The sequence below is a fragment of the Oryzias latipes genome, chromosome 12 (assembly GCF_002234675.1).
Source record: "Oryzias latipes chromosome 12, ASM223467v1".
Taxonomy (NCBI): domain Eukaryota; kingdom Metazoa; phylum Chordata; class Actinopteri; order Beloniformes; family Adrianichthyidae; genus Oryzias; species Oryzias latipes.
In genome coordinates, this window is record NC_019870.2 from 20,286,639 (window position 1) to 20,310,087 (window position 23,449).

A 23,449-nucleotide genomic window follows, 5' to 3' on the forward strand; every position below is an offset into this window, starting at 1 on the left:
CACGTTGCCTCATCATCACACTTTATTGTTTCTGGAAAGAATATATATATATATATGTGTATGTATGTATGTATGTATGTATGTATGTATGTATGTATGTATGTATGTATATATATATATATATATATATATATATATATATATATATATATATATATATATATATATATATATATATATATATATATATATATATGTGTATTTTTCTTTTTTTGCCCCTTTATTTTTGAAGCACCATTCAGGCTCCTGAACCATTTATTTCCTCAATCATGCTTTTAGAACCTTATTGGTTAAGGCACATTCACATTTGTTTTCTTATGCTGAAAAACATTTTGTTGTGGAAATCAGAGAATGTTGACTGTTCCCTTTGTAAATTTAAAGTTACCAATTCACTACGAATTTGTTTGGGTAACAGCGACTTATATATGAGATACAGTCACAATACTTAACATTGTGATGATTAAATAAACTGAATTTTACAATTTTATTACAATGGAAGACGTATTGAAATCCACAGTTCCTGTGAGTCATATTATAAAAAAAAAGAACGAAAATGTATGAGGGGCCGTATAAGACATTATTTATTCTGAACCATTCACATTCATACATTCTTGCTCACATTCATATATACTCTCTTTCGCATACATATATATTCTCTTGCACATACATATATTCTCACTTGCACATGTATTCTCACTTGCGCATCCATATATTCTCTCTCTCGCATGCATATATTCTCACTTGCACATACATATATACTCTCTTTCGCATACATATATTCTCTTACGCATACATATATTCTCACTTGCACATACATATATTCTCACTTGCACATACATGTATTCTCACTTGCACATACATGTATTCTCACTTGCGCATCCATATATTCTCTCTTTCGCGTGCATATATATCACTTTACACATACATACATTCTCACTCTCATTGTCACTCTTAAAAAAGAATATATGTATGTGAAAGACAAGTATATATGTGTGTGTGAAGAAAAGTATATATGTGCGTGTGAGAGAGGAGTATGCATGAAACGGAAGTGACTTTGCATGAAAAGGAATGCACTTTGTATGAAAAGGAAGGCACTTTGCATGAACCGGAAGGCAGATGATTTCTCGTGCTCTGATTGGACGAGAGGCCGCCACCTCCCATTTTAAACAGACACTAACATGTACCAGCAAGAAGGAGCCACGGGGGTCCTGTAGCAGGCCATCGGAACCTTAAGAAATATTGTATCTTCACCTCACCGTTGACTTTTTTAAGACATGACAGTTGGTTTTCCCACATTTACATGTAGTTATGGATCGAAAACAAGAGGAATTTGTTTTAATGTAAATGCGTGTTCCGGCGTCTACAGGAAGTGTCGCCAATAATTCACGCAAACGCTCATGGGGGCTAGGAATAAGGTGGATACGGGTGTTCTGTTTCGGTGGCGCTTCTATTACCATTATTGGTATTTGAGACATTCCTTTGTGTCTCTAGAGATGCAGACAGATCTGTGACCACTTGAGGTGAAGATAAAATATTTCTTAAGGTTCCGATGGCCTGCTGCAGGACCCCCCGTGGCTCCTTCTTGCTGGTTCATGTTAGCGTATGTTTATGGCTAAATTTCACATTCACAAAAGCAAATTAAAACTAAAAAAATGAAAAACCTGATTTCTTTGTGTTCAAACTGGAACTGCAGCAATATTTAAACTTGATTTCAGCTTCAAAAAACTCTTGCCAACACACTCCTACAAACTAACCTGCTGCAATTGGATTAAATGTCACAAAACAGTCTGTCAAAAAGTAAGGGCCGCCATGAACCAAAAAACTTATAAATGCAAATAAATTTGTGAAGTTATGAAAATAAACGTAATTTTACAAGAATAAAGGTTTCTGATGCTGAAACTCGATTTTGGTTGTTTCTGCAATTTTTTTCCTAAGTTTATTCCTTTTGCCTAATAAATGTATGACTTTATTCTCGGTAATTCTAAACTTATAATTAATGAAATTATACTTTTTATTCTTGTCAATTTTAATGATTTTATTCATAATTATAGAATTTTATCCTTCCATCCATTTTCCATACCAGCTGTATCCCTTTTCGGGTCACGTGTTTCTCTGTATTTTTTCCTGCAAATGTTTTAATTTTTTTATCATATACCAGTATTCATTATTTTTTAATTACCTTTATGGTGGCTGTGATACTATTATATTACATATAAAAGTATACTATTATACTATGGTTTTAAATTTTAGTGGAAAAAATGGAAATGAGTGGCCATTCTTTCCACCTGTGTTATTTTGTGTGGCGTGTGTGATTGCATCAACTTGTCAGCATAGCCGATAAAATTCCAGGCCCCCACCCATCAAGATTGTAAAGCAACGCTGATGTTCAATGTAACATTTCTGAGCAAATGTTTGATGAATGAGACTATATGCGAGTGTGACAGTTTGGTTAATCATATTGGCAGTGATGAATTACTGAATGCTGAAACAATGCTGAATTAATGAGAGTTTTATGCAATGGCAGATTGTGGCAACATGGTGAATGATCCAGCGAATAAACAGGTCAGATCATGTGTGTGAAAGACGGGAACAGAGATAGGAACAGGGCGTGTGCGTGAACGCCTGTGCAGGGGTGTGTTTCTTTTCGCCTTTTTTTTTTGTCTTCTTTGTAATGACACTTTTGGTGGTCTCAAACAGAGCATGTGCGAGGGAAACAGACATCCATTGTATAACCATTCATCAGGGGTCAATTACCAGTCTGAGAGAGCAAAACCTTTGTGGTGGAGCCTGGCATTGTGGGTAATTACCTTGTTAACAGTTGAGTTTATGACTTGTTAAGGAGACACAATGGAGCAGCTTTAACTCTGCATTTCAAACCAGAGATTTATATCAGCCTCCTTTTTTTATATGTTGTCTGTTCCTCTCTGGTTTCATTGCAGTGCCCTGTTGAGGTTCTTCCTTATTTCCAAAGTTGGAAAAGGTTTTGCAGACGTGGTGATGCTGACGTCTTGACACACTTGTCATTACCGCCATGATGATAGTTTGATTTTATGCAGCGTTTACGACTCGCACTGGGGCTTGTTATGTTTTGCACAAATAGAAGTGTGATCAGGAGAATAACACAGAGCCATCTGTCTTTTGCTTTTTTTTCTCTGGTTGTCTGAAACTGTCATTATGCTTCATCTTTTTTTCCAACTTCCTAGTTTTCCTTTTGTTCATGTGTGCATGTAACTTTCTGATGCATTGTTCTTTACTCATGCTGTAAATTATTTTTAATCTGTTTGTACTCTAGTTAGTATAATAAATAACAGTAGGTCTGTCACTAACAATGATTTCAGTAGTTGATTAGTCAACATGTTTTTTTTTTTGATTAGTCGATTAGTCAACAATTATTGTTTAAGTAAGATGATGGGAATAGTTTTTTTTATTTTACAAAAGGTGATAGTGCTGGTTATCAGTCTGTGGAGGTTTTACTTCTTTCTTGTTTTTTCCCTTTCCATTGGCTTCTGCCAATCATTTTATAACCTTTGCAGTGAACAAAGTATAAATGCACTGAGTCATAAATCTAGCCAGTCTTCCAGTGGAAGAATCTGTGGTAAAAGAAAACAAATACTTGAAGTTGCTGCAGCAGCAATTATCATGGAAATGTAAGCATCGTTTTACTAATCAGCTCACAGCCATTAAACAGTGGTGCTTTCCAGATATATGCCAACATGTTTTAGCTGATGCACTCAAGTCTGTCTGCATTAGATGATTATTCCTTTTTTTGTGTGGGTTAAAAGTGGATTCAACCAGATGAGTTCCAAGTCAGTTCTCTAATGCAAATGCTTTTATAAAAAAGAAAAAAAAGGTCATTTAGAATGTATAACAATTTCAATTTAACTTAAGGTGAAGGTATAACTATTACATAATAGAATCCGTTTTAAAGCACATTTGATATCAAACAGAAATAGCACAACATGTATTTTTTGTCTCTGTTAAAAGTTTGGCATTTTAGCCCAACCACAAGTTGCCATCTGCAAAACTCCTTAAATGTTAAAAATCTGCATTTTATGTTAATAGGATTTATCATATTTGTCAGGCATATTTGATCATTTCCATGTTAAACAGACTGTGTCTCATATTTTTATTCAGCAAGCTTTTTAAATGATGTCAGTTTTTTTACATGTTGAAAACTTTAGGAAGTTACACGTATTGCAATTTGCTAATGTGGCTAAAACTTTTGTGGTTAAAAAAAAAACGTGTTCGAAACAATTTCTATAGAAATTTCTATAGAGGAAGTTGCAGTGAGTGTAGCTTATAAGAGTCAAAAGTTCAAAATTAGGGGAAAAAATATACATAGTTTGTTAATAATCCGCTGCTCCCAACAGTGCGGATAATACAGTGATTTTAATTCCCTGAATTTATTCTGATCCTATTTCTGTCCTCCCCACCAATGTTCACTAATTTGTACTCATTTCAGCACAATGTGTCATTTTGATTATTTTTTAAAGGAATTTAAAATGTATTATTTTACTTAGAAATGGTTCAAATATAAGAGTTCCTTCCAAATGTAGAGTCAAATTTTATTCACTAATGAATAGAAGAAGAAGAAAGAAGGATAGCTGCTGATGTTATTAGATGGATTTGCTTCCTTTGCCTGCATAGGACTTCATGCAAACAACCAAAGGACTTGCACTACATCTCTGGGTAATGGAATTGTCTGGTCTTTCTGCTGACAAATTGCTATGGAAGTCGATAAACCTGCAATGCTCCTGTGGTGACCTCCTTTGAAAACTAGAGTGCCCCAAACGAAAAGCCACTGCCGCGCCCTGCAAGCTTTGAATAAATGCATTTCTTTGTTTGTAATCATTTCAAATAGGGAATATGTTGAAGATTTAGATGGCCAAAAAACGTTTTTTGCAAGAAGATGCAAATTTTCACTCATTTTAAATGTATCTCCCAAAGCAAATGAACAAAAAAGAGAAGAAAATCTCATATGAAAAATGAATCAAATGAAAACAGAAACAACAAAGATTATAGTTTTCTTTTTTAATGGCTTTTGAGAACTTTTTTTGAGCTTTTGCTGCAAAATAATACCTGACTTCAGAACAAAGCTCCTTTCTGCAAAAGACTAAAAGTAAAGGTCATCTAAAAATCTTGGCTGCTTGAACAAGAGAATTTATTGAACATCTTTTGGAAAAGAACTCTTCTTTTACAGCACTTCTGTCTCTTATTTTTTTTTAACAATAGATATCATTTTTTCCCCTCCTAAACCTTATTGTCTGCAGCTTCTTTCTTCAGTCGCTCAACTCCATTTCAATTCCTCCCCTCTCCATTTCTGGCTCTACTTAGGGACAACAACTCCCATCACTTTATTGTAACAGACAGCCATAAGAATTGGAAAAATTGGCTGGGTTTAGGAAGTCAATGGGAAGTCGAGAGGCAAACCATGGAATAGAGTAAAAGGAGAGTGTGTTAGTGGCTTTAAAAGTGTTGCGTATCAGAAGTAATCTGTCCAGGCAGATTGTTTTCCCTACCTTTTCTCAAAGCTGTCAGGGAGAGTCAATGCTACAAAAACCATAGGTGTGTCCATAGTTTATATAGTTTAGGCATTTTAACCCTGTTTTTTTGGAGAGATTTTCTGGAGTTAGCCTAAATTCTCTTATAAAAGCCAAATCTGAAAGGCTTTGTGCCTTACCCAACTTTTCTTAACACCACTATTGTGTTTCAGTCATCCTCCTTTTGATTTAATCTTTTTCCCTTATTCTACCACTTCTTTGGTGATTCATTGGATCAATTTTATCACACTTGTATCATTTTTTCCTGAACAGCTAAACAATTTTTCTCTTTTCTTAAAATCTAAGTCCTAAAGAACCTTCTGTTCTTTCTCTTTTCTCAACTAATACTCTTACAGTCTACCATCCAGAGCCATCTCATCTATTACTCTGTCTTTCCATTGTTGGCCTTGTAAATCTGCACAGGCTTATATTGAAAGGCATGCTGGGACTTTGTGCCACAGCTTCGACTTGCAGTACAACTTGTATGCTGCTAGTATTTGACTGTAACAGGACAGATTCACATCTAAATTCGAATGAGAAATGGCGCCTATTGTGAATCTCGGGAGATGTGGAAACTATTGACATTTACCCCAAATTGGATTCTTAGTTAGATGTGAAAGAACACCTGTTGTAAATGCAAAACTACAGGATACTCAAGTTAATAAATGTGATCAGGGTTACTTAATATAGAAAAGGATTTGCTGAGAAGTTAAAAGTAGGTTGAATAAAAAAAATCAGCATGAGACAGAAAAGCTTATTTTAGAGAACATGGCTTGAAAAGACCAGGAAAAAAGTAAGGGTCTGTACTCTTTTTAGAACTTAGCCCAAAGGAAAATTTAAAATAAGCATTGTATTTTCCCCTGGCTGGAAAATGTGACTTATTGGCATGTAGACATAATAGCTCACCAAAAAGAACTTTAGTAACTTAGAAAAACTGAAACATTGTTTACTTGATAGTCATTCGTAGAAACTTAAAGGCTTTTTCTATATATTTTTTTAGAAGTATAGCTAACATTAGCATCTACTATCCGTTGATTAGCCAATTAAGTTAGCGGTAGCAAATCACTGCATAAAAGTAATTTTTTTTAACCTATACTGCAGTTGTAGGATAAAGGTAGTTAATATCTGAGACAAAGTGTTTTTTTTCTTTTTCTTTGGCTGACACCTCAGTAACTGGACAGTTCCGTTCTTTAATTCCTATTTTTTATGTGGTAAATTTTCAATCTCTTTGAGTCCCCTCTGTAACCCTTGTGCTATCTTACATTGACGTGTTATTCTTACCATGATAAAGGTGGAAAGATTTCATGTAATCTATGGACACCAGTGCGGTTCACAAATCATTGAAGAAAAAAGATTCAACACACTGTCTAGTTGGTCTAGACGACCCAACTCCCATTGTTAAAGTGCCTAGGATAGCACAAGGGTTAAGTGAGGTCTAAAGCAAAAGATTTTTTTAAAGACAAAAATCAAAGCACATGCTAAATAAAGCATTCAAGTCTATATTATTAAATGAATAATTAAATGTGATGTTATTTCTATAACACCTTTATGCCGGAATGTGTTGCAGTGATTTTTTTCCGTTTAATTTGATGCTAAATTAATTTGTGTCCTGGATTTATTGGTAGCCTCTGTTGCAAATAAGTAACAAATGCCATGAAGTATGGTGACCACGACTCGCCATTGCAGCCAAAAAAAAAATGTGCAAACAAAATGATGAAATGATGGAAGGTAGAAATGATTCTGCAAATACAAGAAAACACCACAAGTAAAGAGAAGAGAAACACTGTCCCAAAAAAACCAAAAAAAAACCACTTCAAATAAAAAAGCCAACTTCATATTCATCCAAATGACTATGGTCAATAAGCGGCCGGAAACATTTGGCTGTCAGTTGTTTCTACTTGGATGTATTTTCGATCCATGCTCTGAATGCAAGTTGTTGGTTGTGTTTGTCTGGGGCAGGCACTGCTCTGGAATGAGACTGTGTGGTGGTAGGCTACAAGTAACTGTGTTCTGCTGCATATTGGAGTAAAGCTACAGAGCTCGATTCTCCTCGTTTGTTTTCCAATTCGTACTCCTGTTTTGTTTTGTTTTTTCTCCTTTTCACAGCCGTGCATGGGCATAAGCCATCCCATATAATCCACATCAGTTGTGGCTTTTTTATTTGCAGTCTATATCCATATATATGATAATATATTACCTTTTGGAAAAACTAAAGAACAATTTCTTTATGAAATACGAGTTATTTTTGCAGCAAGTTTTCATACCTGGAAGTAAGACAACTCGATCTCTGAGACACCGCCTTTCGCTCCTTGTGGGTGCCGCCCATTTCATGACGTCAACCCAGTGTGTCAATGTCTCACCCACTGAAAAAAAAAAAAAAACAACTGCTGAACTTTGGCAATCATGAACATTGTGGCAGATCAATGCTAGCTCCGCTGAGAAAGTGAGTGTGTGCGTTTTAGCCTGGGGGCGGAGCTGGAAGTGTAGCCTCTTCCTGGATGGGGCTGTTCCTCACTTGTCTACGTCACAATGTGAGAATCTGCTCATTTTTCTGGATTAGGAGAGGCTGGTGCTAAGAGGGCAGGTTTTCGAGGAATGCTAAGAAATATGTGAATGAATCAAATGTTTGGTAAGGTGTTATTGTGAATATTCTAACTTAGCTAACCCTTGGATATGTCTGTCCTTTTTTAACATGTTACTAACAGGGTTGGGAGTTAACATATTCCCAGTAAACTTTGTTTTAGCAGTACTACTCTGATTTGTTTGCATGTTGCAGACAAAGTTTGGAGTTACAGGTATGGTGACGACGCAGAAACGACTAACATGGTTATTGGGTAGCATGTTGCAAGTAAGTTCTAGAGTTACTATGTAAAGTTAGGCTGACTGACGGACCCCCACCTCTTTTGTCTCGCTTCACGAGCCTGTAGCTAACACACATTCAAGAACACACAAAATGTGAGTTCTTGAACACATGTTTAGCCCATGGTGTTCAGACTAGACAAGCAGAGAGGGCACACCTGATAATATGGTGCACAGTCAATAAATGTTGAATGTATGTCATATAGTGCAAACTGAACTATTAGGAAGATTAAAGTAGACTAAAGTAGAACATTGCCCCTGATGGTTGTAGGTTGCCGCTAGTATCAGGCAATCAGTGTGTGATTGTGTGCGTGTATGGGTGAAGGGGACTGACTGTAATGTGCTTTGAGCCATCAAGGAAGGTAGAAAAGCTCTATACAAGTTGACACCTAATGAAGGTGTATGTTTGAGTGAAGTCATGATTAGACGTCCAGCACTCATAGAACCTCTAATCAGATGAAGTTATTCTACACAATGGGAGTTAAAGAAGAATTGGTATGGGATCTGCCATTGTGTGCATGGTTATCTTAGTGCGTAAATTCAGAAGAAGAAAAAAATGGTGGAAAAGAAAAACTTTGACCAGAAAGTATTTTCTCTGGCTCAAAGATCAGCTGTGAGGTTGAGTGGTTTGCTCCAATGACGTCAGTCTAGTGAAAGATGGTCAGACATCCATGAAAATGTGCTCATCGACCATTCCTGTATGTATTTATGTGAGTTTCTGCAAACAGATCCAAATGTCAAATGCTTGAAGAGTTGAAACTGTCCATTCCTGATGATTTCTTCAGCCAGAGATGTCAAATTTGTTCAGTCTGATGCTTTAGGAAACCTCCTGAAAGCCTGATATCAGTATAAATTCTCATTATTCCTGGTTGATTCAATTATAGTAGTAGATTAAAAAAAACATGAACTGGCAATGTTTTAATCTTTTGTTGTTGAAGATGTCTCACCTATTTCCCAACAGGCTTTCTCAATTATGAAATACAGTGGTAAAGAAAAAAAAACTGGTGTTAGAAAGAAATAATTCAAGATATAACATTTCATTTTTATTCTAATGATCAAAAAATCCACATTGGAAAAGCAACTCAAAATGTTTTGCACTTTTGCCTCCCATGAGGCAGAAAAGAAGCACAGATGAAGCTTTGACATCAAAAAGTGCAAAAAAATAATTTTGGTCCCTTTTATTTCAATTTTCCCTGTTGTTTTCAAACACCTCTGACAAACAGGTACAATCAGAAAACAGAGTTCGGCTTAAAATATATCTTGAATGAAGTAAAAAGATGCAAGTTTCCTGTCATTCAATGATGTTTGTTGTTAGGTCAGCTAGGCCAACCACTAGAAAGGGGTGTGTCCTGTGGACTACAGACTATAGAAGACATTTTTTAGAAAAAACAACTGTTACATAAAGAGGGTTTTAATCAGGAATGCATTCATAACATAAATATGTACACACATTGCTGCTTATCTTCTTGCTTTTTCACCATTTGTGCACATGAGCTTCCTATGCATTCCTGTATGTCTATTAGCAAATTTAATTGAGAAGATTAGAGACATCAGTAAATACATCGGGATAAAATGGACATTTCTATTTATTTAGTTTATTCAGGACATTTGGAGGAAACCAATCTGCACTTCTAGTAAAGATCACCATATTTTAACACTAAAATGTGTACTTTAAAGCTTTAATTTTCAAAAATGACAGTGCGTCTTACAGCGTTACTAACAGGGTGTGTGAAGTTAGCATATTCACAGTAAACTTTGTTTTAGCAGTATTAGTCTGATTTTTCACGTGTTGCACACCAGGTTTAGAGTTATGGGTATTGTGAATACGCTAAGACGGCTAACATTGCTGATGTGTAGCATGTTACAAGCAAGTTCAAGAGTTACTTTGTAAAGTTAGGCTGACTGACAGACTCATCTCCGACTCTTTTGTGCCGCTTAACGTGGCTGAAGCTAACAGGCATTTGACACACATTCAAGCTAAATGATTGTTCTTGAACGTGTTCTTGAACGTGTTCTTGAACGCTTCAACATGTATTGCATAGGGCGATGTGAACATAGCTTTACTGTTGGTGTGCCTCATATATAACATTATTACATAAAGTTTAAAAATAGACCGTTTACTGACAGTGGGCCTTGTAATCTGGTGTGCCATATAGATAAAATCTCGTCAGAGTCTTATACTGGTTTTCTTTGTGTCATCAATCTTGCTTCTCAACTGTTTGCTCTATGTTTTCTAAGAAACTTAGCAGCTCTGTCTTTTAAGGCTCATACATATTGTTCACTCATGTAAAAATAACTATTCAAAAATTGTCTTCAGTCTCCACTGAGAATGTCTAAGAATTTGCATAAATCATCAGATAACAGCAAAATTAACTCTGGAATGTAGGATTTCTCCATTTCACGAAGACATTGGTCTGCTTTTAGGAGTCAAAACATCTGTTGGGGGGGAAAGTCCCAAAAGACAGAATTGTTCACAAAGACATAGCAGCATAGTGAAATGATAACTTTTTAATGCTGGCTGTTCAAATATTCATCATTAACATAGCTATCAGAAAAGGGACAGAGCTGTAAACTTCACATAAAGCTCGGAAAAAGAGGACTAGCTCTCTGTATAAACAAACAGGATATTCAGGCACTCAAACACACCACACGCATGCTCATGCACTCAGGCAGACACCCACATGTTGCAGTGGTCAGATGAAAGGAGTTTCACACAAACACAGCTCCTGTGTCCAATGAACCTCTTGTATTGTGCAAAAACAAAGATGTTGGTCTTGGCTGGGGAAGAATGTGGGCTGAATTTGGTGCTGTGAGCGTGTTTGTGTGTGCATGCCCTGCATGTGAGTCACGAGTCAAATCTCAGGTGTTTCTGTAGGCTTTACTTTAAGACCCAGTCCAATGGAAATGGTGTTTTAAACATGTTTGTGTGGCATTTTTCATATGATGGAGAACAGAGACATGTAGAGACCTTTGCCGGGGCGGGTGCCGAAATTTAAAAAAGGGCACGTGGAGCGCAAATTTATGATGACAACTTTTAGAATAGCAGACTATATTATAGCAACCCATATTATAACTTTCTAGTACAGATCCAAGGTTGCCAAAGCATGGTTGCTTGTAGCTGTGGTGGCAACAAGTTTCAACTTGGCTGGCACTTTACTTTTTCTGGCTTGTTCTGGAACCTCAAATGGGGAGGTCACGGTCTATTGATCCAGCTTTCTTTGTGGCCTGTTCATACACCATAAGCTCTTCTTCTGTACGGCTACGGGCCAACCTCTGCAAAAGCCATCAACAATTTTACATACTGCTGCTAATCTTACTGCTTTGATGCATCAGATATGGTTGCAGTCTGACCAAATCAAAGCGGATGTTTTGAGTGATCATTACATCAGCTGCTGATGGTCTGGAGGATTTTGCAGTGTCATTTCCTCAAGAAATGCACAACAGCAGGGAGGACCTTCCTTCAGTCTGTGGTTTCATTTGAATAAAGACTTTGTCGTATTTGATTTGAAATTGGAGGTCTTGGGCGGTGTCAGTTGGGTGTTTTAGTCCAAGTAGGTTTGGGCGTGGCCTCCCAATGTTTCCTGTCCCCATCTCCTGATCAGCTGTTTCCTCTCTGTGGGCTTTAAATCACTCTCTGATTCTTTTTCTTCACCCTCTGTCTCCTTTCACTTTCCACCAATCTCTGTTTTCAGTGGAACAATATCTTTCTCTCTCTCTCTCTCTCTCTCCTTCTACCTCGCCTGACCTTTCACTGTCCTCGTTCCATCTAAGAACAATGCACACTTTTACTTTTATATTCATGTGTTCTTTTATCAGCCATACTTGTCATAATTGTTATAATTAACTAAACCAAAAACTAAAACTAGATGTGATAAAACAATTTATTTTACTGCATGAAGAAATAAAAACTTTCTTATGAAAGACAACAAATGGGATAAAAAATCATTTCAATTTTGCATTACTGAGTATTTTTCCTTCTAAATCGCTGTCAAATAAACTGTTGCAAAGACGCTGTGTTTGAATTAATGAGCCACTGTGATGTCACAATGGCCAAAGAGCTGCCCCATCGAGTGTCCACAAGCTCAGGTGCAAGAGAAGAGAAGATTGCACATTGGTGCATTCCCCGCACGTATTTTAAGTGCGTCCAAGGCTGGATTTTGTTGTTGGCCTCACATATTTCGACTTAAAGTTAAAGGCCCTTGTGTCAAGCTCTTCACTCATGCAAGACACAGCTCTAATCATCAGAAAGGGGAATCAAGGGCGTGGCAACACAGATCAGCACCAACAGCCATGCCCATGTAGAGTAGAGAAGATTTTGGGAACAAAGGCTTCAGATAAACATGAAATATTGCTTTTTAAAACATTTAGGTTGTGGGATTTTGGTTAAAAACTTCATAATCATAATTAAGACACCACTGGGAACGTTTAAAAAAATTGTCTCAGGGGGACTTCAAACAAAAAAAACTAAAGGGAAACAAGCAAATCCACCCTGGAAAAGCCTTTAACTTAACTGAAATGATCGAAGTGGGACTAGGCGTTAAGCAAACACCTGCATGTGGAAATTTGATAAAGAAAACCATTAACAAACCTGATTTTCTTTTAACTTTTAGTAAATGCATGAAGTCATGGTGACATATTTATAATTTTCTGTATTTGGCAGCACTTCAACATGAATAATTTCTGATGAAAAATATCAGAACCTTTATTTCTAAAGGGCCTATACTATGCAATATACTATGCTAGGCTTTTAAGTGTATTATTACGGAGACGGTGACATGGAAAAAATAAAATATACCTTGTTCCCACAAATTAATATCTTGTTACCACGAAATAATATTCAGTTCCCACAAAATTCTCTTTCGTTCCCTCGAAATAATTAATTCATGTGAACGAACTAATTAATTTGTGCAAACGGAATAATTATTCACGTCATAAGTCATTCATAAATAGTGGTTTGTGGCAGTGCACCTCCACCTGAGGGCCACAAACCACTCGTTTGAGGACAGTGAAGTCCGAATTCTAGCCAGAGAGAAAGGATGGTTTGAACAAGGAGTGAAAGAAGCCATCTTTGTCAAAAAGTATTAACCTTCTCTTAATAAGAATGGTGGTCTCAGGTTTATTCTTCCATCCATCTACGGCGGTGTTCTGAAACCCAAACAAACCGAACCAGTTCCACCTGGGTTGTTAACAGCTGAAAGAGATGACCAGTTTGGGGAGGGAGTCACTGGCTCCCCAACCCCCAGCTGAGGAATCTTAACGACCCGAAACCATGTAGGCTATGTTGACAATACCATCCAGTTTCAGGTCTGACTCCTCCCCCATGAGCGCATATATACCAGCTCTTCGACCAGCTAATTTACAATTGACAAAGCCTCTCGGATAAGAGGTGAAACGTCTTCTAAATTTAAAAATAAGTCCAGATGACAGCCCCTAAACCTACCACAATGGAACCAACCTGGATAAATGAGAGTCTTCATGGACATAACTAAACTAACTAAAACCCGCCAAAATGACCCGAAAACTGCCCAAATCACATTTTCTCCACATTATCAAAAAACCCAGTTGGGTGGAAAACCGCAGAATCTGGCAACACTGCTGGTAGATGGGCTTCCTTGTTTGGCTCCTTTGTGACACACCAACACAGTTTCTGTAATGGTCACGTGACACAGGGTTTCACTTTATAAGCTCGACACATGAGCCGACTCATCAGTGTTGCAGGACCCGTGACCAACAGACACACTGCAGAGGCTGGCTCTAAGTTGACATCATGAAATGGGTGGCACCCACAAGTAGCGAAAGCCGGTGCCTCGAAGATCAAGTCGTCTTCCGGGTTTGTAACGAGCTCAGGAAAATACTAATGTTTAATGAACAATGTGTTCTTTTGTAAGCCAAAGATAATGCATTATCATATAAATGGATATTGTTTACTATAAAAGGTTTAAGAATGGCATAGAATAAGCCCTTTAATTATAACATGCTAACTGTTTTCACATTGTGCTTACCTTTTTTTTTCACGTTCCTCTCATGATGTGATACATTAAGCAGAAAATCATTTAACCGCCAGTGGAAAGCCTGCCCCTTACTGAGGTTTAATAGAGAGGATGACAATAAATATTTTATTTACTGTGAAATTCAACAGTTTTCTCCACTAACCCAACAGGTCGGTGCCCCCTATGGTCCACCAAGGGAGGAAGAGATATTAGACTTATTGAAAAACTCATAAAAATCTTTTTTGGATTTTGGGGCGCATCTCTGGAGGGAAACGTTATTGTGTGCTAATCAGTGAGAAAGATGAAATCATCAAAGTGGTGCTGCCGTCTAGAGTCTGCCTTCACCGCCTCGGAACCCAGCCTGATCTTTATTTTCTCTTTCATTCTCTTTACTAACTCTGCTGCCTTTTTTTCCGTAGGGTCTAGATGTCCTTACCGAAAAGCGGAAGTTTGATTTGCTCAAGTTTAACCTTTTTTTGGTCTTAACAAAGCCAAATATCTATGTCATGTTATTTTTCCAATGATATTTTCCGTCTACTACAGAAAGGATTACTGATGGTGCCACACTAATAAAAAAGGAAAAGACTAAAAAAATTATTTGTTGCACATTCAAGAGATGCGTTACATCCTAACTTTGTTATAATAGAAACAGCGTCTGCTCTCAAATTATGCAAAGCTGTCAATTTACAATTTTTTTTCTTATTGTGTGTGTGAGCAGAATGTTTTTGAAGCATGCATTTATGCAAGGAGTAATTAGCAAATTGTAGCATGGACATGCAGCATTGAAATTTTAAATACTAATAAGGTTGAAATGTTAACAAACTTCTTTCTGATTTTTCTGCGTTCAAGAAAAACCGTCAGTTTTTGCCCTGAGTTTCCCTCTGCTTTGTGCCTGTCCATCAGTCTAACAGTCATGCCACAAGCTTCAGCTAGAGCATTAAGTTGAAAAGGACCGTCTTGCCTGTGCACTTCTGTATTATTATTTTTCAAAAGCTCATTAAGAAATAATTGACTTTATTCAGTTTTGCTTTGGGGAGCTTTCACCATATTATTTATTTATTTGTTTTTGTTTTTTTGTATTTCTTTTAGCAGAGAAATGAGAGCTTGTGGACTGAATGAAGATACATTTGGGAAATGAACAGAGAATGAATGATAACATTGCACCCTTGTACAGAGTGTGCAACTCATTAACTCAACATGAGGCTGGGTCATAAATGTAAAATAAATAAATAAATTCTTAAACTAGACACATTTAAATATAAAATATATGCATATATTTTCAGTATTGCATTCAATATGTGAAAAAAAGTGATATCAGGATAAACTCTTTAGCATAGTTACACAGTGGGTTCCCTGGTGTTGTTTTCTGAAGCCACGTTCACAACGCCCTCTGCAACACGTTCAAGCAACCAATTCCAATGAAAAGTCTATGTAAATGCGCATTTCAGGTTTCTCCTCGTATCCCCTAACTTTCTCCCCCTCTCTCTTTTTCTTCTATTTCACCACCCTTTTTTTCATGTTTTTCCCCTTTCTCCTCCCTCTGTAAAAACAGAAAGCATATATAAAACATAAATAAAAAATAATAAAAAACTACCGGTAAATATACACCTTGGCTATCAGAATATGCCTAACTCCTTATAGTAATAGTGAATTTGATCTAACACAAGAGGCCTTCAGCTCTTATGTGTTTACTCAGCTGTTGGACAGGACAAGTGAAGAAAAAAAGAATATTCATTTATCAATAGGGTTTGGCAGCTTGGTGATAATAGAACCTTGATTCTTTTCTAGTGAAGTGTTACAGGCAGGCCGTATCGAGAGGAGGCCTTGGGGTATCCCAGAACAATAGCGAGAAAAATGTCTCACCTCGTGGATGGATGGAGGGTGTAATAGAGTGTTGTGGTGTGTGTGTGTGGATGTTGCCTCATGATGGTGGAGACTGATGACCTGTCCTTATATAACTCTCCCTTTGCCTAAAGATAGTTGCAAGAGGCTCCAAAACCATTATCAGGGCAAAACTGGGTAGATGTACCAGATGTCTGAAGATGCCCAAGCTTATTGTAAAAGTAACAAAAGTTTTTAATTTTACAGGAACTGCCAATACAACATGGTCTGATGGTAAATAAAATGGCATATACTTACAGTATATAGATGTTTTCTATCTTGCTGTAAGGCCTAAGGAGCTTTATGCAATGCACAAATAAAAAAAAAAACAACCATTGAAGGCGGGTTCTTGAACCTGCTTTTAGGATATGGTTTTCACACTGGACTGTCGCTGCCCATACTAATGCATGAAAACAAAGTTGGAAGAGGCTTGGCATGAAATTTTAAAGCGGTGCAAATCTCTCCTAAATCTTGCTCCAGGCTTTTTCTTTCACAGCTCTATTCTGATATTTTATAGAATTGGTGTCACAAAATTCCAGCCAAACACAAACCATGGTCAATTTTGGTTGGCAACTTATACAAAAAGTTGGCAATGGTTGGTACTTCCATGAATTAAAAGGGATGCCATTCATTTGTCACTACCAAATCAATGTCCCTAATTTATTCAAAGTTCACCTGGTTTAACTCTAAATGCGTGTTTGATTGATGCCCAGTTTGCCCGAACAGCACGAAAATGCCTGAGACATGCATTTGTTGCGTTTACACAGACTTTTCATTGGAAGTGGCTGCTTGAACATGTGTTTCCGAGCCTGGTGTGAATGTAGCATTACACTTACTGTCCCATTCACTCACACACAAACAGATGTGGGGTACAGTGTCTTGCACAAGGACACTGGACCCCACTGAGCTCTACCTCTGCACAACGACCGATTTTACACTTAAGCTACTTTGGGGTGGATGAAAATCAATTCACATCTCTCATGATGCGAGATTACAAACAAGCACACATAACATAAAATTATCTTTTTTGTTTGTTTGTTTCACAACATATTCAAGCCAAACAAAGCATGCCCCCACATTCAAAAACACACACTTGCACATGCATAGACATTTGCAGCATGCACTCACAGAGCTAATTCCTCAATTTCTTAATGATGAGCATGAGAGAGTGGGAAATGTAAATTATTAATGCATACAGCAATTAAATGCATGACACCCGCAGGGAGACATAGCCACGCAGTCTGAGAGTGCAGAGTTGGCCCAAAGACAAAGGAGTCACATTTTCAGATTCACATAAAAATTACTGGAGGCATATTACAGCACACACAGATGGACAAATCCACTGGAAACCACTGTGCATGAGCATAACCCTGTAGTTATGATATCAAAGCTAATTATAGGTGGCTTTGTTGTTTATGTGAAACTCAATGAGAAATAGACTTAATATGTGTCTCTGAAATGCAGCCTTTCATTGCAGATGATTACTCCTTTGACATTACAAAGTGCTCAAAGCTGTTTTTTTGTGTGTTCATTGTGTGCTTGTCAGGGTATCTAACATGGAAAATTGTTTCATTTAAATTTTCAAATGATTAGACTTGTAGTCAATAAATCTTATGATCTTAATTTGAATGTTATTTTTGGGATTTAATGAATGGGATTTAAAAAATCTATTTCGTGACTTGGACTGCTTTAAAATGACTCTGCATTGTGCGGAAAATTCCTGCTTTGTTCTTCCTATCTTGATCCTCTGACCTCCAGGTTAATGACGGGGCAACATCAAATACTGCCAGCATCAAATTCCCTTTCAGAAAAAGGTATTAGACAAAATTATTAGTTCAGCCTGCTTGTGTCATTATAGAACTTGATCTTTATGGTCAAACCTGTTTCCATGCAGTTTGAACAACAATGAATTATTCATATAAGGTCTCCACATGACAACAATCTTTCACATCTTTGGATATCCCTTTGATACATAAAACTAGGCTACATGTTTCGCCATGCAGGCTGCACCAATGTCAAGGGCAATGTGTGCATTCACTGGAACTCATGCGGGACTCATGCACACTCAGACTTTTGTGGAACATTGCTAACCACCCGTGTCCTTTGAGCATTTTACAGGCTATTGAAATGCAATTCTGATGCAAAGCCAAGCCATTAAACAGGGATTAATGGCCCCATGGGTAAATGGAACATAATTTATTCGATTACATACTGGTGTCATAGGCTGAAGGCTGCAAGGTGATATGATGCAGGATGTCGTAGTCATTTGATCCGTAGTTTAATGGCTACTAAAACTCTGTTTGAGCATCTGCACTGTTCGCTTTGGCTGTACTTATGTTGAACATCTTTTAGACCAAAGCAAGGGATTATTGGCCATAAGGCTGCTTCTTGATGACTCTTTGTTTTGCTTTTTTCAGTTGTAATAAACTTGGCAGGGACACCCAAGAAGATTATTATTTATTTCTTAGTCTTGATCTTTTGTTGAAGCTTGACTTTGCAATTATTCCTCACATGTATCTGAAAATATATGACAAGTAAATTCCAGAATAAGTATTTTGCATCCCTTAAGCTACGTTCACACCACCTTCGTGGTCACTTCCAATGTAAAGACCATTTTCAGGCTCTACGTGCGAAATACACAGCCATTGAATGCACTCTGAAAGTTAGACCAGGTTTAACTTTGACCAGTCAGGGACTAGGAATTGGTAGTGATGTATGGATAGTGTTTCTTTTAATTCATGGAAGTGCCAACCGTTTGAAAATTGATCATGGAGGAGACATTGTTAATTGCGTTTTTTTCCCTGCTGGAATTATATTACCCCAGTCTTTCAGATATTGGAATAGAGCTTGGGAAAAAAAAGGTTGGATCGAGATTTGCAACGCTTTGACATTTCGCTCCAGTTCTCTTGCAATAGTTGGAGGACATGCAGATGTATCGGGTAGCTACAGTCCAGTGCAAACTCCATGGGCTGAATGACTACGCATCACATGCCTGGTGTGAACGTAGCTTTACTGACAAGAAATAAAAACCTGTAGTTTCCACTCTCACCCTATTTCTAACAAATCTTGCATTTTTAATAAGATGATAAACTATACTAGATGCCCAGATTAAGTCACCAAAGCTTTACATGACATTGCAGTAAAATTGCCAGGTGTGTCTCAGTTGTGTTTATTAGCTATCATGTCAATGCTCCTATTTTTTTGTCTCATCCTCTGCTGTTCAGTGGAGTGAGAGTCGTCTCACTGAAGCCAATCTGACAGTCACTGCCTGTCCTTGCTCATTAATATAGAATGAAGCTCCTGCAGAATCTCTTTACCCTTCTTTTTTTCCCTCTACAACTCGTCCAACTCTGCACCTGACCTTGCTTTTGTTTTAAAGGAGAAACCTCTTGAGCTGTGAGCTGAATTAATTATAAATTGCCTGCTTTGACATAATCACATGTGAAAAGCATAACATGTTGCAAAATATGAAACAATTTACTTCCAACTCAGGCGGTTAATCCCCATTTGCAGCTTGTAGGCCAAAGAGTATTTCATTGTTTGAGCAATATACCAATTAATAAACCATAACCAAAAAAAGGCTGACTTTTTGATGAAAGTGTTTGCTGAGTTCATTGATCTCTTCAAGGATTCAGGTCAAACAGATAAAAGGCTTCAATGTTACGTGGACAAAAAGCCTATATTGTAACAGTCTCAATAAGGTATTTTATTAATAGCTTTGTACGGGCACATTTTAAAGAGCTATGCGCACTGAAGGTGCAAACAAAAGCGTTCTGTTTATTTCTAGGTTGATTAATTTTTACATTTTCTGGTTCTGCCGTTTAGAATGTAAAAATTCATCTAACAAGTTATAAATAGAAAACAGTTAACTCTTAAGTGTCAATAAAAGATAATTAAAACACCTCTCTTTATCCTCTCCTAAAGTTTAATGTGACAAGGTGAGTTTAATCACAGGTTGTTCCAGCTGAAAAAAAAATGGATTTGGAGATTTTTTATGTGAAATATCACAGAATGTAAGGAATAATCTTCACGCACAGAACATAAATTGATATGCTTATTGAGCAAATTTGTTTCTTTGAAACAAACTTACCTGGAACTAAACTTTCTCTGGATTAGTTTTTGCTGAAAAACAAAGTGGTTACAAACATACTCTAGGTCAGCGGTCCCCAACCCCCGGTCCGTTAGTCACTTGGTGCTGGGCAGCAGACAGAAAACAAAAGCATAATGGATAGTTTTGACAACAGAACAACTTAAACACTATATTTCAGAAATTTTAGCCTCCTTTCAGAAGGTAGTGATGAAACCAGCAGACTATTTTGAGTGTTTTTATATGGTTATAAAGTTGGTGAGTCGGCCCCTCCCACACCCAATGCACATGAATCTGGCTCATTCATACATTCCTGTTATTGAGCTGAAGATAGTGGAGGACAGGAAAACTTTGCTCTACCACTAAAGTGCTTTCAGCCTTTTTTGTCTGGAATGGGCTACCGGTTTGGTCTTGGTTTGGTTGGTGGGTGATCCTTGAGTCATCCTGGTGGTAGCCTCATCGAGGTGTGTGTTTTAAGTTGGGTCACATTCAAGGTTGAGTTGTCCTGACCGAAAGTTGGTGAAACCTACAACATTCCATGTGTTATAACATGTGCACAATAATGATATGGGTGCAACCTTTGGTTTGGCCACACTACCACCAAGCACTATTCACCATGTCATTGAAGCCCACACGTTTATATGGCTCATGATGGTGGTCGGCTCTCGCAGATGTTGCTACGGTTCACCTCCATATTTGCTCTATGATATTGAGGAATGACTCTAAAAACAAAAGTGTTGTTCTGTAGGGGATGCTTTAAAAAAATGTCCTTAAAATGAGGTCATCCAGAACTAAAGATTTGAGAAATTCATCAAAACAGATAACGTTTTTTGTGTTGTTTTGTGGTTATAGAAACTATGTGTAAAAAGCAAAAGGTGATTGGACCATTTTAGCAAGTTTGAACCCATCAAGTCAACAGTCAGAAACCTCAAACTTTATTTGCTACAAGCACAATTGTCTGAGATAACTTCCATTAGTCTTTTTTCCACATTGATTGATATTTTTCAACTAGTTACATATTATTCATCTGATTCTAATCCAAATGAGGTGTTTTTTTGCACCCTTGACTAAGCATTTATGAATCAGTATATTTATTTCACTTTTATTGCAGAATGAAGCACCAAGATTTGACTCCAACCTTAACTCTCTTTGTAGAACATCAAATTATCCTCCTCATAAGCATGTTGTGCAATTTAAGTATAGTAATTACAATTTGATGATGGCACAGCAAATGCTGAGAAATATTAAGTGGCAATGTGTTTCTTTAGGGTGGTCGCCTGTACTTTGAAAACTGAGAGCTTAAAAATTGACCCCAAAAACATCACTGAGGGAAAAAGTGCACATGTTTAAATTGCATCACTGAAAGTCTTGCAGAATCTACGGTCTTAACCATTATCTGATAAGAATCCAGCAGTCTTAAACTACAGCAAGGGTTCAGCTGTGGTCATGACAACAAATGTTTTTTTTTTTTTAATTCAAACTGATATAGAGAGCTTTTAACAATAAAAAAGAGCAGAAAAACTATGTGGGGTCTGAACATCTGCAAAGAGTTACAGCATTTAGTAAATTGGTGCAGCACTGCAATCATGGAAGTTAATTTTTAGGCAAAATCTTAAAGACCTACATTTAAATCCACTATATTTAACAGAATCTATGATTACTGTTCATGAAAGAACTAACACAGAAACATATTGTGTTTTCTGCTCTATAGGGCACACTATACAATGCTATATAACAAACTTGTTTTATTTAAGGATTAATCCTGGATTTGCCTGCTAATGTCAAGTGGATTTTGAGAGGTAAAGAGCGCTCTGTCAAGATGTCAGTCTGTTTTTGAACAAGTTGCATTAGGGCAGGGGTGCTCATTACGTCGATCGGGATCGACCGGTCGATCTTCAAGGACACGAAGGTAGATCGCAGGCCAGCAAAGAATAATAACCATAAAAATAAAAATATATTTTTAAAATATTTGTCAGTGAATCAAAATCCTCACCGAGAAGTACGTGACTTGATTGACATTTAGAACGGCTAATCCAACATCCTCTGAGAAAAACGTCACTGCCCATGCGTGTTTAAATACACTGAGCGCAAATTCTGTCTGTCATCAGAGAGTCACTACTTGCCACACAGGACATCAAGTCCCCGGCAGAAGACCACTCCAGCCCACTGGAGTGTTTATTTAGGCTCGGATCGCCCCGCGTGCCTCAGCAGTTCCCGCCCGATGGATCCGAGCCCACTAAAGCAGCAGTGTTTTCCTGTATCACGCGCTTCTCAAGCGCTGCCCACGAAGCCAGCAGCGCTTTAGAAATGCCATGTTCCCCCGATTGCACAGTTAACAGCAGAGCAAGAAATGCGATAGTCACTGCTTTCTGTTTTTGTACTAAAACGCCTCATCTGTTAATACAAAAGTATCTCCTCACAAAGATTTGTGTACTCTTACTGTGTAGTTTTTGGATTATCAGTACATAAAAAACATTATGTACTAATAGTTCATAATACTGTGTTTATTAAACAGTATTTTAGTCTCAAAATACTACATATATATAATATACACTATATATATATATATATATATATATATATATATATATATATATATATATATATATATATATATATATATATAGGTAGATCTTTGACAACATTGTCGTCTCAAAAGGACCTCACATGCCAAGTGGGGGCACCCCTGCCTTAGGATATTCAGTGATACCACCTTTAGAAATGTCGTTGACATATAAAGCCATGACAAGTTAAAAAGCAGGCCATTTATTGATGGCATTTTAATTTATTGTATGACATTTATTATCTGGTGTGCCCTATAGTGCAGAAAAAAAGTCATGAGTGCATTATGTTGTGTTGATATATTTAAACATATTTTCATGAGTGTTGTCAGAACACTGAAGTAATCTTTTTTGCTTTACTATTGTGCTGAACATTGCACAAAATGTCAGTAAAAAGTTAAATCTGTTAGATCAATAACGGAATAACTTTTTTATCTTTTGCTTATCTGTTATTTTCAGATGTTTTTCATGATCCTCTTGTTTCATTTGCTGTTTTATATAACTCCCTTTCTCTTTTTCCATCCCTAAAGT

The 23,449-nt window shown here is 37.1% G+C and overlaps 1 protein-coding gene across 3 annotated transcripts in view; it reads left to right on the top strand.

Annotated features, from left to right (window-relative positions):
- cntfr (ciliary neurotrophic factor receptor) overlaps positions 1–23,449 on the top strand; it is a 308,603-nt gene that overhangs the window by 156,903 nt on the left and 128,251 nt on the right. The window lies entirely within an intron of this gene.